Here is a 14,362-nt window from a genome sequence, read left to right on the forward strand (position 1 = left end):
TCTTCAATATCTGCAAATCAATCAATGTAATACACCACATTAACAAATTGAAAAACAAAAACCATATGATTATCTCAATAGATGCAGAGAAAGCCTTTGACAAAATTCAACATCCATTTATGATAAAAACTCTCCAGAAAGCAGGAATAGAAGGAACATACCTCAACATAATAAAAGCTATATATGACAAACCCACAGCAAACATTATCCTCAATGGTGAAAAATTGAAAGCATTTCCTCTAAAGTCAGGAACAAGACAAGGGTGCCCACTTTCACCATTACTATTCAACATAGTTTTGGAAGTTTTGGCCACAGCAATCAGAGCAGAAAAAGAAATAAAAGGAATCCAAATTGGAAAAGAAGAAGTAAAACTCTCACTATTTGCAGATGACATGATCCTCTACATAGAAAACCCTAAAGACTCCACCAGAAAATTACTAGAACTAATCAATGATTATAGTAAAGTTGCAGGATATAAAATCAACACACAGAAATCCCTTGCATTCCTATACACTAATAATGAGAAAACAGAAAGAGAAATTAAGGAAACAATTCCATTCACCATTGCAACAGAAAGAATAAAATACTTAGGAATATATCTACCTAAAGAAACTAAAGACCTATATATAGAAAACTATAAAACACTGGTGAAAGAAATCAAAGAGGACACTAATAGATGGAGAAATATACCATGTTCATGGATTGGAAGAATCAATATAGTGAAAATGAGTATACTACCCAAAGCAATTTATAGATTCAATGCAATCCCTATCAAGCTACCAACAGTATTCTTCACAGAGCTAGAACAAATAATTTCACAATTTGTATGGAAATACAAAAAACCTCGAATAGCCAAAGCGATCTTGAGAAAGAAAAATGGAACTGGAGGAATCAACCTACCTGACTTCAGGCTCTACTACAAAGCCACAGTTATCAAGACAGTATGGTACTGGCACAAAGACAGAAATATAGACCAGTGGAACAAAATAGAAAGCCCAGAGATAAATCCACGCACATATGGACACCTTATCTTTGACAAAGGAGGCAAGAATATACAATGGATTAAAGACAATCTCTTTAACAAGTGGTGCTGGGAAATCTGGTCAACCACTTGTAAAAGAATGAAACTAAAACACTTTCTAACACCATACACAAAAATAAACTCAAAATGGATTAAAGATCTAAATGTAAGACCAGAAACTATAAAACTCCTAGAGGAGAACATAGGCAAAACACTCTCTGACATACATCACAGCAGGATCCTCTATGACCCACCTCCCAGAATATTGGAAATAAAAGCAAAAATAAACAGATCGGACCTAATTAAACTTAAAAGCTTCTGCACATCAAAGGAAACTATTAGCAAAGTGAAAAGACAGCCTTCAGAATGGGAGAAAATAATAGCAAATGAAGCAACCGACAAACAACTAATCTCAAAAATATACAAGCAACTCCTTCAGCTCAACTCCAGAAAAATAAATGACCCAATCAAAAAATGGGCCAAAGATCTAAATAGACATTTCTCCAAAGAAGACATACAGATGGCTAACAAACACATGAAAAGATGCTCAACATCACTCATTATCAGAGAAATGCAAATCAAAACCATTATGAGATATCATTTCACACCAGTCAGAATGGCTGCGATCCAAAAGTCTACAAATAATAAATGCTGGAGAGGGTGTGGAGAAAAGGGAACCCTCTTACACCGTTGGTGGGAATGCAAACTAGTACAGCCACTATGGAGAACAGTGTGGAGATTCCTTAAAAAACTGGAAATAGAACTGCCTTATGATCCAGCAATCCCACTGCTGGGCATACACACTGAGGAAACCAGAAGGGAAAGAGACACGTGTACCCCAATGTTCATCGCAGCACTGTTTATAATAGCCAGGACATGGAAGCAACCTAGATGCCCATCAGCAGAGGAATGGATAAGAAAGCAGTGGTACATATACACAATGGAGTACTACTCAGCCATTAAAAAGAATACATTTGAATCAGTTCTAATGAGGTGGATGAAACTGGAGCCTATTATACAGAGTGAAGTAAGCCAGAAGGAAAAACACCAATACAGTATACTAACGCATATATATGGAATTTAGAAAGATGGTAACGATAACCCTGTATACGAGACAGCAAAAGAGACACTGATGTATAGAACAGACTTATGGACTCTGTGGGAGAGGGAGAGGGTAGGAAGATTTGGGAGAATGGCATTGAAACATGTGAAATGTCATGTATGAAACGAGATGCCAGTCCAGGTTCAATGCACGATGCTGGATGCTTGGGGCTAGTGCACTGGGACGACCCAGAGGAATGGTATGGGGAGGGAGGAGGGAGGAGGGTTCAGGATGGGGAACACATGTTTTAAAATTATTAAATTAAAAAATAAATAAATAAAATAAAATAGTGAGGCACAGATTAAAAAAAAAGAAAAAAAAAAGAAAAAATAAAAACATGGTCTTGGAGAAAAAAAAAAAGAAAAAAAAAATTCTTCTAGATTGAACTTCATGAAAATTATTATTACAATTCAATTGGCCAAAAATGACTACATTATAAATTTTAAAACTTATTATATGCAAAAAGAAAAATAATATTGACAATCTCAGTAAGAATAGCAGGTTTTTCATGTATGAATATTGGATATAATTTAATTGAGGCCAAGTTCAGCATCAATTATATTTTTATATTATATATATGTGTAAGCACTGAGAAAACGTTAAGTAAGAAGATAGAAATAGAAGTTTTGGTATAATAATATCATTCAATTTTTTGAGCTCTTTCTGACTTATGTGCCAAAAATTCATATAGTGATCTATCATCAAAAATATTTTTATTAATCTAACATCTGACAATTTAATTATGTTCTCTCCAGTTTTGATCCTGACTTGCAAAAGGATTTGTCATCCTGTCATTAGAGTCATTTTCTTTCTCAATTTATAGGCATTACACCTAAAAGGCTTTACTGAGATGTATTCAATCACTATTATTAACAATTCTGATACACATTTACCAATAAACAGTTTTGATAAAAAAAAAAAAAAAAGAATCAGTCCTTCCAATGAGTATTCAAGATTCATTTCCCTTAGGTTTCACTATTTCGCCTTGCAGCCCAAGGGATTCTCAAGAGTCTTCTCTGCTTCATGTAACTCTCTTCACCAGGTTCCTTATTTAATATTGTTCCTATTTTGTCTACTTGTTTGGTTTGTTTTATTTTGCTTGGTTTTATTTATTTAGTATCAGGAAACCTATTTTAGACTTTCTGGCTGCAAGTATGGGAGTCTATGTTTAATAGAGCATGGACAAAAGTTTTAATGTGTTTAAATAAATTCTTTATTATACTTTCCATATTTTTTTCATTCAACTGCCTTATATAAAAGAGGCATAAGTTATGAGGGGAAGCCCCCAGGTGGCATAGTGGTAGAGAATCCACCTGCTAACCAGGAGTTCGGGAAGACCCCCTGGAGAAGGAAATGGCAACCCACTCCAGTATTCTCTCCTGGGAAATCCTATGGAGAGAGGAACCTGGTCGGCTACAATCTATGGGGTTGCAAAAGAGTTGGACATGACTTAGTGACTAAACGACGACAATGTGCCTTGGTATCCTCATTATCTATAAATGAGGACAGTAATAATACCTAATTCTAGGAGCTGCAACACCCACACTAGTGTTCTTGCCTGGAGAATCCCAGGGACAGAGGAGCCTAGTGGGCTGCCGTCTATGGGGTCGCACAGAGTCGGACACGACTGAAGCGACTTAGCAGCAGCAGCAGCAGCAGGAGCTGCAACACTTAGATGGGTTAATATGAATAAGGTTTTAGAGCAGTGTGTGGTAAATAGAAAGCAGTATATCTCTTTCTTATTTTTATCTTTCATTAAAACTAGCTTAAGACCCTATAATAATTTCTTTATAATGATAAGCCTCAGGTTAAAAAATCAAGTAGAAAGAGTAGTGTCAAGACACAGAATGGTTGAGGGGGGAAAAAAAAAAAAACATGCTGGGAACTAAGCTAAGTCTTCTGTTGGGTGCTACATGTCTCTTTCATATCTGATTCATTTTTTGTACAATAGACGGGTTATCTTATTTACTGTATTATCACAACCGGTTCTCTAAAGTTTATGTGACCTATATCTGTCATTTCAAATCCAATTTCAAATTTCTTTAAGGGAGTGTCTGATTGGTTCAACTGCCCTTTCCTTATTTATACTTCTAGTCTCTAGTCAGTTGGGACAGGTATAGCAAACTTGGTAGAGAACCCCAGATTTTGAGAATGAGTAACAATTATGAAACAGAGAGGATTTCTTAGAGTGGGCAAATTTGTAAAAGTTGTCTGTCTCCATTGGATAAGAGATACAGCATCAAATCATTATTTATGAGGTGTTAACTTCAAGTTTTTACCTAAATTAATATTCCCAAATATAAAGGAAGTTAATAATGACAAATGAAATTGAAATATACTAAGCAGTTGGAATATTTATGAGGACAACACATCACATTGGCAAGTCTAACGTTTGGCTATACAATGCCCCAGATATCATAAAGGAATAATATCTTTTTTATGTAAGGCAGCTGAACGATAAAAAAAAAAAAAATCAAAAGAGTAATAAAGTATTTGTTTCAACACAGTAAATTTTTTCTCCATGTTCAATTAAATGTAAAATAAAATGAGACCCTCTAATGTCATAGCTCCCTTCAAATATCATGATCTTATTTTATTTGGGATGCTGGCAAGAAGGGACTTACATGAGTTTCTCTATTTTCTTTACTTTTAAAATATCCTGTATAAAATATCTACTGTGAAAATAATTTTAGGAAAAAATGTGGCTGAATTCTACTTGATATTTTGCATCAATTAAACATGTTTGCTCTTGTTGTGGGGAAAAAATCTTACACTGTATAAGAATAACAGCATACTGTGAAAGTTCAAAATGGTAATATCTCAGAAACATATGCATGATAGTGTTTAAAAATAGTCCACCAAAATGGAAGTGCTTGAATATAAAATCTTGAGAAAACATTGCTTCTCTTATTTAGATATACTGGACATCAAGCAACATGACAGAGAAAATGTATTTAACAATGCAACAAAATAAAAATTTGCAATTCTATTTTCTGAACCAGATATTTTGAACCCTACTGGAAACAGAACATATAGTATGCATTCATGGGAAGATTATATGGACTTCAACCACCCCATTCATCAAACTGGTCTAGTTTACTGTCACAATACTTCAAATGAGAGAGAGAAAGATGATTTTATTACCCTGCACATCTAATGAAATTTATTGGATTCCAGTTAAGTTTATGTTGAGGGTAGAATTCCACAGAAGGACATTCTGCTTAGAGTAACTTTGCCATGGTATTACAAAACAATTGTTAACACAATTTAAGATTTAATCTTAAGATTTAATCAATATATTATAGGTATCCTTAGAAAAACTGGATTAAAGCAAACATAAATAATAAAAACTTCAAGAAAATTGGAGATACCAAGAGAACATTTCATGCAAAATGAGCACAATAAAGGACAGAAATGGCAAGGGTCTAACAGAAGCAGATGAGATTAAGAAGAGGTGACAAGAATACACATAAGAACTATCCAATAAAGGTCTTAATGACCCAACCACTAAAGTAGAGTCAGACATCCTAGAATGTGAAGTCAAGTGGGCCTTCGGAGCATACTATGAGCTAGTGGAGGTGATGGAATTCCAGCTTAGCTGTTTCAAATCTTAAAGGATGATGCTGTTAATATGCTATATTTAATATGCCAGCACATTTGGAAAACTCAGCAGTGGCCACAGGACTGAAAGAGGTCAGTTTTCATTCCAATCCCAAAGAAGGGCAATGACAAAAACATTTCAAACTCCCACACAACTGTACTCATTTCACATGCCAGCAAATTAATGCTCAAAATCCTCTAAGTTAGACTTCAAAAAGTATGTGAACTGAGAACTTCTAGACATTCAAGCTGGATTTAGAAAAGGCAGAGGAACCAGAGATCAAATTGCCAACATCCATCGGATCATAGAAAAAGCAAGGGAATTAAAAAAAAAAATCTGTTTCATTGACCACACTAAAGCCTTTGATTATGTGGATCACAACAAACTGTGGAAAATTCTTAAAGAGATGGGAATTCTAGAACACCTTACCTGTCTCCTGAGAAACCTGTGTGCAGGACAAGAAGCAACAGTTAGAACTGGACATGGAATAACACAAGGGAGTGGTCCCATATCAGGAAAGGAATACATCAAGGGTATATATTGTCACCCTGCTTATTTGATTTCTGTGCAGTGTACATCATGCAAAATGCCAAGCTGGATGAATCACAAAACTGGAATTAAAATTGCCAGGAGAAATATCAACAACCTCAGATATACAGATGATACCACTCTAATGACTGAAAGTGGAAAGGAACTAAAGAGCCTCTTGATGAAAGTGAAAAAGGAGTGAAATGCTGGCTTAAAACTCAACATTCAATAAACTAAAGTCATGGCATCTGGTCCCATCATTTTGTGGCAAATAGAAGGGGAAAAAGTGGAAACAGTGACAGATTTTATTTTCTTGGGCTCCAAAATCACTGTGGACTGTCACTGTAGCCATGAAATTAAAAGATGCTTGCTCCTTAAAAGAAAAGCTATGATAGACCAGGACAGCATATTAAAAAGCAGAGATATCATTTTGTTGAAAAATGTCTGTATAGTCAAAACTATGGTTTTTTCAGTAGTCATGTATGGATGTGAGAGTTGGACCATAAAGAAGAATGAGCACCAAAGAATTGATGTGTTCAGATCATGATGCTGGAGAAGACTCGTGAGAGTCCCTTGGACAGCAAGGAGATCAAACCATCAATCCTAAAGGAAATCAACTCTGAATGGTCATTGGAAGGACTGATGCTGAAGCTCAAGCTCCAACACTTTGGCCACTTGATCCAAAGAACCAACTCATTACAAAAGATCCTGATGCTAGGAAAGATTGAGGGCAAGACGAGAAGGGGGCAATAGAGGATAAGATGGTTGGATAGTATTACCGACTCAATGGACATGACTTTGAGCAAACTCTGGGAGACAGGGAAGGACAGGGAGGTCGAGTCAGAAAGAAGTTAGCAAATGAAAACAACAAAACTCTATTAACACATCAAAATCAGATTTTAGTACACATCTTTTCATAATTAAGCTAATTAAAATAACAAAACTAACCCTTTTGAGAGTTATTTATTTTGAAAACAAAGTAATTTTGTTCAGATGGTGATATGTCTTGTTTTTTGATTTTTGTTTTTTTTCCTTTACAATAAACATGTTAACGTTCTTTTAGACTGGTATCTCATGTTCTTAAATGGTTTTTGTATTTTTATTTAAACAAAGTGGTTTGTTGACAACTTTTTCACCCTGATTCTTCATTCATCAAAAAATATGTCTAAAATATAAAATAAATTGCTTAAAGTCTAGGGAAATAATTCAATAAAAAGGAAAAATAAAACCTTGCTCATCTTAAAGAAATTTATTAACAAGAGGAAGAGAAATGTAGCATACTTTCTAGAAATGTAGCATTTTACAAACAGATAATATTTTTTGCTATTATCTGACCAAATTCCTCATTTTATGTATGAGGAAACAATTTAGTGATGTGTTTTTACTCAAAAGTAGATAGTCATTAGAGCTCCAAGGAACACAGATTTTTAATTACTTGGAACAATGTTTAAATACTTTCATCTTTTATTTCATACCAAATTTCACAGTACATGAAGATGACTTTCATAAAATCTCTCAGTTCAAATAAACATCTTCTCATATTGTCTCATTTCTAAAACTACACATTTACTATCAGGTCTTCCTTCGACACTGGTGGCTCAGAGGATAAAGTGTCTACCTGCAATGCCAGAGACCTGGGTTTGATCCCTGGGTTGGGAAGATCCCCAGGAGAAGAAAATGACAACCCACTCCAGTACTCTTGCCTAGAAAATTCCACGGATGGAGGCCTGGTGGGCTACAGTCCGTGGGGTCACCAAGAGTCAGACACAACTGAGCAACTTCACTTCACTTCACTTCCTTTGACTTTACCCAAAAAAGGTAAGAAGTTGGCAAAAAAGGAAAGTCAATTTTCTTTTCTATCATGCTTCCAGTCACAGACAGCCAAAAACTTTTTACATTTTCTAGGATTGTTGGATTAGGCCCTAAAGAAAGATGCTTCTCAATTTTACCTGAAAAACAAAATTGATCCCTAATTAGTATGTATATACTACCCTATGGACTATAGTCTGCCAGGCTCTTCTGTCCATAGAATTTTTCAGGCAAGAGTATTGGAGCAGGTTGTCATTTCCTACTCTATGGGTCTTCCCAACCCAGATATTGAACCCACATCTCTTGTGTCTCCTGCATTGACAGCCAGATTCTTTATGACTACACCACATGGAAGTCCAAGAATACACACACAGCAAATAAGAATGCTATGAATAAAATACCCATATCTCACTTTTTGAAGTATTAATATTTGACTGTATAGTATGACACTGTAGCTGGGCTTTATTTAACAACTTGACTGAGGTAAAGCCAACATAATGAACTGCACATATTGGAAGTATAATTTCACAGAAGTACATTCTGCTTCCAGAAGGACAGAATGTTCCATTGAATGCTTTCAATTCTCTTCCACTGACTTATATGCATATATTTGTACAAATAACACAGTGCACTTATTACTGTGGCTTTATAGTGAATTTTGAAATCATGTAGTAAAAGTCCTCCAACTTTACTGGTTTTTTTTTTCAAAATTGTTTTGGCTGTTCTCAGTCTGTTGAATTTCCAACACATTTAAGAATCAGCTTGTTGAACTCCATAATAATTCTATGAGGTTTCTGATAACAATTGCATTGAATTTATAAGTCAATTTTGAATAAATTGGTTTCCTGACAATACTGTTTCTCTATCTTTTGAACATGAAATTCCTTTCCATTCATTTACATCCTTAATTTCTCTCAGTATATTTTTCCATACACAAATCTTGCACTATTTTTGGTTAAATTTGCTCATAAGTACTTATGACCAACCTAGATAGCATATTGAAAAGCAGAGACATTACTTTGCCAACAAAGGTTCGTCTAGTCAAGGCTATGGTTTTTCCTGTGGTCATGTACGGATGCGAGAGTTGGACTGTGAAGAAAGCTGAGCGCTGAAGAATTGATGCTTTTGAACTGTAGTGTTGGAGAAGACTCTTGAGAGTCCCTTGGACTGCAAGGAGATCCAACCAGTCCATTCTGAAGGAGATCAGCCTTGGGATTTCTTTGGAAGGAATGATGCTAAAGCTGACACTCCAATACTTTGGCCACCTCATGTGAAGAGTTGACTCATTGGAAAAGACTCTGATGCTGGGAAGGATTGGGGGCAGGAGGAGAAGGGGACGACAGAGGATGAGATGGCTGGATGGCATCACGGACTCGATGGATGTGAGTCTGAGTGAACTCCAGGAGTTGGTGATGGACAGGGAGGCCTGGCGTGCTGCGATTCATGGGGTCACAAAGAGTCGGACACGACTGAGCGACTGAACTGAACTGAACTGAACTTTATATATTGGTGTAATTATAAACCAAATTGTTTTCTTCACATCTTCTTTATGTACTTATTTTTAGCATAAGTTAATTGAGTTTTGTATCTTGATTTTGTATTCTATGGCTTCCTAAAGTGTTGTATTAGTTATAGCAGTTTTGTTATGTGTACATTGCTTAGAACGTTCTGTATAGAATTTGTTTGTAATTTGTTATGTGTATATTTCTCAGAATTTGCTGTCACCTACAATTAAAGGGATCTTTTTTCACCATGGCTATCTATAGTACCTTGTAACTTTTTCATCATGGTTGTTTAAGTAGCTAGAATTTTCAATTCAGTGTTCAGTAGAAGTAGTGCAAGTAGACATCCTTGCCTGTTCCTGATCTTAGAAGAAATTCAGTCTTTTATGCTTAATTATGATGTTAGATGTGGGTTTTCCCTAGATTCACTTTATAAGGTAAATGAAATTTCCTTTTTACTTTTGTTGAGAGTTTTTATTATGAAGAAGTATTGAGTTTTGTTAAATGCATTTGCAATCTGACATTAACTGAATGTCATTAATTGTATCCATTGAAATTAGTAGTTTTTGTCTTTTATTCTATTAATAGCGTGTGTTACGTTAATTTTCTAATGTTAATCCCACCTCATATTCTGGCATGAATTTTACTTGGTTGTGGCATCTAACCCATTTTAAATATTGCTAGCTTTCAGCTCTAATATTTTCGTGTTTTTGTATTTATGTTCATATGGCTGTTGGTCTATAGTTTTCTTTTTTTGCAGTGTCTCCAGCTCTCAAGTCAGTATGATTCTGGTCTCTATCATCTGATAGAGTTTGCTAAAGATTTGGTATTGTTTTTTATATATTTGATATAATTCACCAGTAAGTCATCTGTGCTGTACCACTTGTGTGGGAATATTTTTAATTAGTCATTTGATGTCTTTACTTACTTCAGGTCTATTTTAATGTTTTTTCTTCTAGAATAAGTTTTGATACTGGTATGATTCTAGGGATTTGCCTATTTCATTAAGCTGTCCAATATAGTGCCAAAAATTATTTATAACAATCCCTTAAATTATATGGTCTGTTGTAATGTGTTATCTTTCATTATTGATTTTGATAATTTGTGTCTTATCTGCTTTATTCTTAGTCTAGATAAATATTTGTCAGCTTTATTGATATTTAAAGGAATCAACTTTGGTTTTATTGATTTTCTCTAATTTTCTGTTTTACAGTTCCTTGATGTCTCCTATTATTTCTTTTCTTCTCTCTGCTTGGAGTTTAACTTATTCTTATTTAAAAAAAAATTTAGCTTACTGTTAATAACAACATCTGTTTATCTGCTTAATCTTAGAAAATCTTTCCCATAAATATTGAAGAACTAGCAGTATTCTTCTAAAGGTATGAGAGTAAAACCATAGAAGGCAAGTTTAAAAAAAAAAAAATTTAACATTCAAGAGGTTATTTATCTGAAAAATTTCTTCATTTATGATAAAGGCATTTTAAGTTACATATTTTCTTCTAATCACTGCTTTAGCTACTTCTTATAAATTTTGATATGTTATTTTTTAATCAGAATATTGTCTAAATTATCTTGCATTTATCTAAATTGAATCACAGATTGCTTAAAAGTCTGCTGTTCAAATTTCCAAATATTTGGAGAATTTTAAACATTTCTTTTGCTAATTTCTAGTCTAATATAATTTTACTGTAGGTTGAGAATTTACTTTGTATAACTTCAATCTTAATTTACCTTATTTTATGGCTTAGTATACATTTTATACATATTTGAAAAATTAATGTTTATTGTACTCTTCAGTGAAATGTTATATAAATCAATTATGTGAAGTTCGTTATTGATACAAATATTTTTCAAATATTCTATATATCTACTAAATCTTTGTCTAGATTTTCTAGACAGAAAAATAAATTATTGAAGGCAGGACACTGACATTTCCAATTTTAGTTGTTAAATTGTATCTTCCTCTTTTCTTTTTTATCTTTTTAAAATATTCTTTTCTTATCTTTTTTCCTCTTTTCTTTTTTCTTCCTGTACTTTGGGGCTCTGATTTAGGTGAACATGCATTTGTAACTGTCCTATGTATTTGAGGTACTGACCTTTATCATTATAAAATGCACCTTTTTGTTTCTACTAAAATTCTATTTATCATTATAAAATGCACCTTTTTGTTTCTACTAAAATTCTATCTTAGTGTGTTTTATCTTCATATCAATTTATTAATTTTATTTTTACTGTGCTTTTATTTTTTTAGATATAACATTATAAGGTATATCTTATCACGAAAACAACTACAGATTAATAATTATTTTGGGTAAAATATAGCCAATTTGCTCAAGTTCAGCTCGAATTCCTGAGACATCCTTTACGCTACTATTGCTATTAGAATTCAAATAACACAGTGTTACAGTATTGCTTTGTGCAACCTTGTGTCAAAGAAGTCAACAGACTGAATGAAAAATACATATGTCTATTGAGTCTTTTATATTAAGGTGACATAAATAGTGCTTACAATCATTTTTATTTTTTTCCTGAAGATCTGAATAACTATTCTGACATCTGGTGTCAGTCTGAAGGAGTTTCTTTATTAATCCTTGTAAAATGAGTCAGCTGGTGATGAACTGCCTCACTCTATTTTTATTTGGGGAATATCTTTTTATTTCTCTTCTTTTGAAGGATACTTTGGCTAGATACAGGATTCTTGGTTGATTTTTTTGTTTCTCATACACTAGTTTCAATTTGTCATTTCATTAATTTCTGGCCTCCTTGTTTCTGATAAAAAGTCAGATGCTAATCTTATTGTGGGTCATCTAAACATGATAATTTAGTTTTTCTGTTAAGGATTTCAATTTATTTTCTATGCCTTATTTCAACTCTTTACTTATGATATATCCATGAGAAGAGCTCTGTGTTTATCATACCTTTCCTTTCCTCACTCTATTTCTTTTATTCCCTCTCCCTACCTCCCTTTTTTCCTCTGAGAATTTTTTACTCATTATTTAATATTTGTTCCTAATATTTTTGCTCCTCTCCTTCTTGATTCCAACTACATATATGGTGGTGTACTTGCTGGTTTTGTACAAACTTCTGAGTCTCTGATAATTTTAAATATTTTTCCATTTTGATATGCATATTAGCTTACATAACTCTACTGATCCATTGACAATGCCACTGATCATGAGTATTATCCAGTGCTCTAAATTCAGTGAGTTCCTTAAAACTACGTGTAGATGATGCTAGTCTTCATGACCTGTCCCATGTGGTAATTCTCTATTCTGTCATAATGGGGAAAATTTGGGTGCAGTTTAAAACAAGAAAGTCACATATTTTCACTGATCTTAAGTTTGGCAGGTTTACAAACACAAATACTTCTCATATTGTTGTACACTTTGCTTGATTTACAGAATGTCTAATAATTAATTTTGTCAACTTTGTAGTTTTGAAATTGCTATGAGGAAAAGATTTGCTCTTTGAAAATCTTGCCTCTACTTAACTTTTCAACATATGGGAATTAGTTTAATAACTGATTTAATGTTTGTATCTGTTAATTTTAATATCTGTGCAAGTTTCAATTGATTGGACTTTCTCCTATTTTCCTGTTTCTTTGCATTTCTGCTAATTTTTGTTTGTAATGAGAAAACATTATGAACTTAACCTATTTGAGTTATGGATTTTAAAAAAATTTCTATTAATGTTATTGAGCTTTCATCTAGAAAGTAGTTTTTTGAAAACAGTTTGACACTTTAGGTCTCACTTTAGTAACTGTTATAACATACTCCTGCATAACCTACCCAAAACAATGTGAATAACATAGTATTCCAGCCTTATTTGTGGGAATGGACAGACATTATTCTTAACCCAATGTAAGTATAGGCATTGTTACCTTAAATCTTTTCTGATCAGTCTTTCTCAATTTCCCAGTGTTTCTTCTCTCAGGTTTGCTGATCAGTACTCTGCTAAATAGGACTTCCCTGGAGGCTCAGACAGTAAAGCGTCTGTCTATAATGCGGGAGACCAGGGTTCAACCCCTGGGTCAGGAAGATCCTCTGGAGAAGGAAATGGCAATCCACTCCAGTACTGTTGCCTGGAAAATCCCATGGACAGAGGAGCTTGGTAAGCTACAGTCCATGGGGTTGCAAAGAGTCGGACACGACTGAGCCACTTCACTTTCACTCTGCTAAATACAGAGTCAATATCTTTCCAGATATCCAGAGTTACCACTCTGAATGGATCTCTCCTTTCTAATAATTTCCCCTATGATTTCTACTTTCCTTGTTTTCTCAGACTTCCAGGTCTCGATTCTTAATTCAGGAAGTCTGCTGAGCTTCATCTAGGCTTTTCTTCTACATACCTTGACCTGGAAACTGTTGTCCTATGTCTGGAGAAGTGTTGTTGATATACCTAATGTGATGTGTTAGTTTGTTTCAAACAGAAGAGTTTAATCCATTTCTTACTGCTGCATCATGAATAGAAAAGTGGAAGTCTCTGGTTTTTTTGTTTGTTTGTTTTTTGGCTTTTGTTTTTAAGGAAGAAAAAAATTCCTTATTTACTTGAATAATTATATATTGTGGGAGACAAGAGCTCCCACCATTGTGGCCAGGGTGTAAAATTAAAATGTAAAGTGTGATCCCCCATTAAATTTGATACCAATGAACGAAAAAGAAATCAGCAGAGCAGCAGATGGTACTGTTTGCAGCTCTGGGAGAGACTCGAGGCTCATAGTCACCATCTGCCTGCACAGCATTTTCTCAAACTTAGTATTTAGCAAAGTTTATTACTACTAAGCTTATGAGCATTATGAG

The sequence above is a fragment of the Bos javanicus genome, chromosome 8 (assembly GCF_032452875.1).
Source record: "Bos javanicus breed banteng chromosome 8, ARS-OSU_banteng_1.0, whole genome shotgun sequence".
Classification (NCBI taxonomy): Eukaryota; Metazoa; Chordata; class Mammalia; order Artiodactyla; family Bovidae; genus Bos; species Bos javanicus.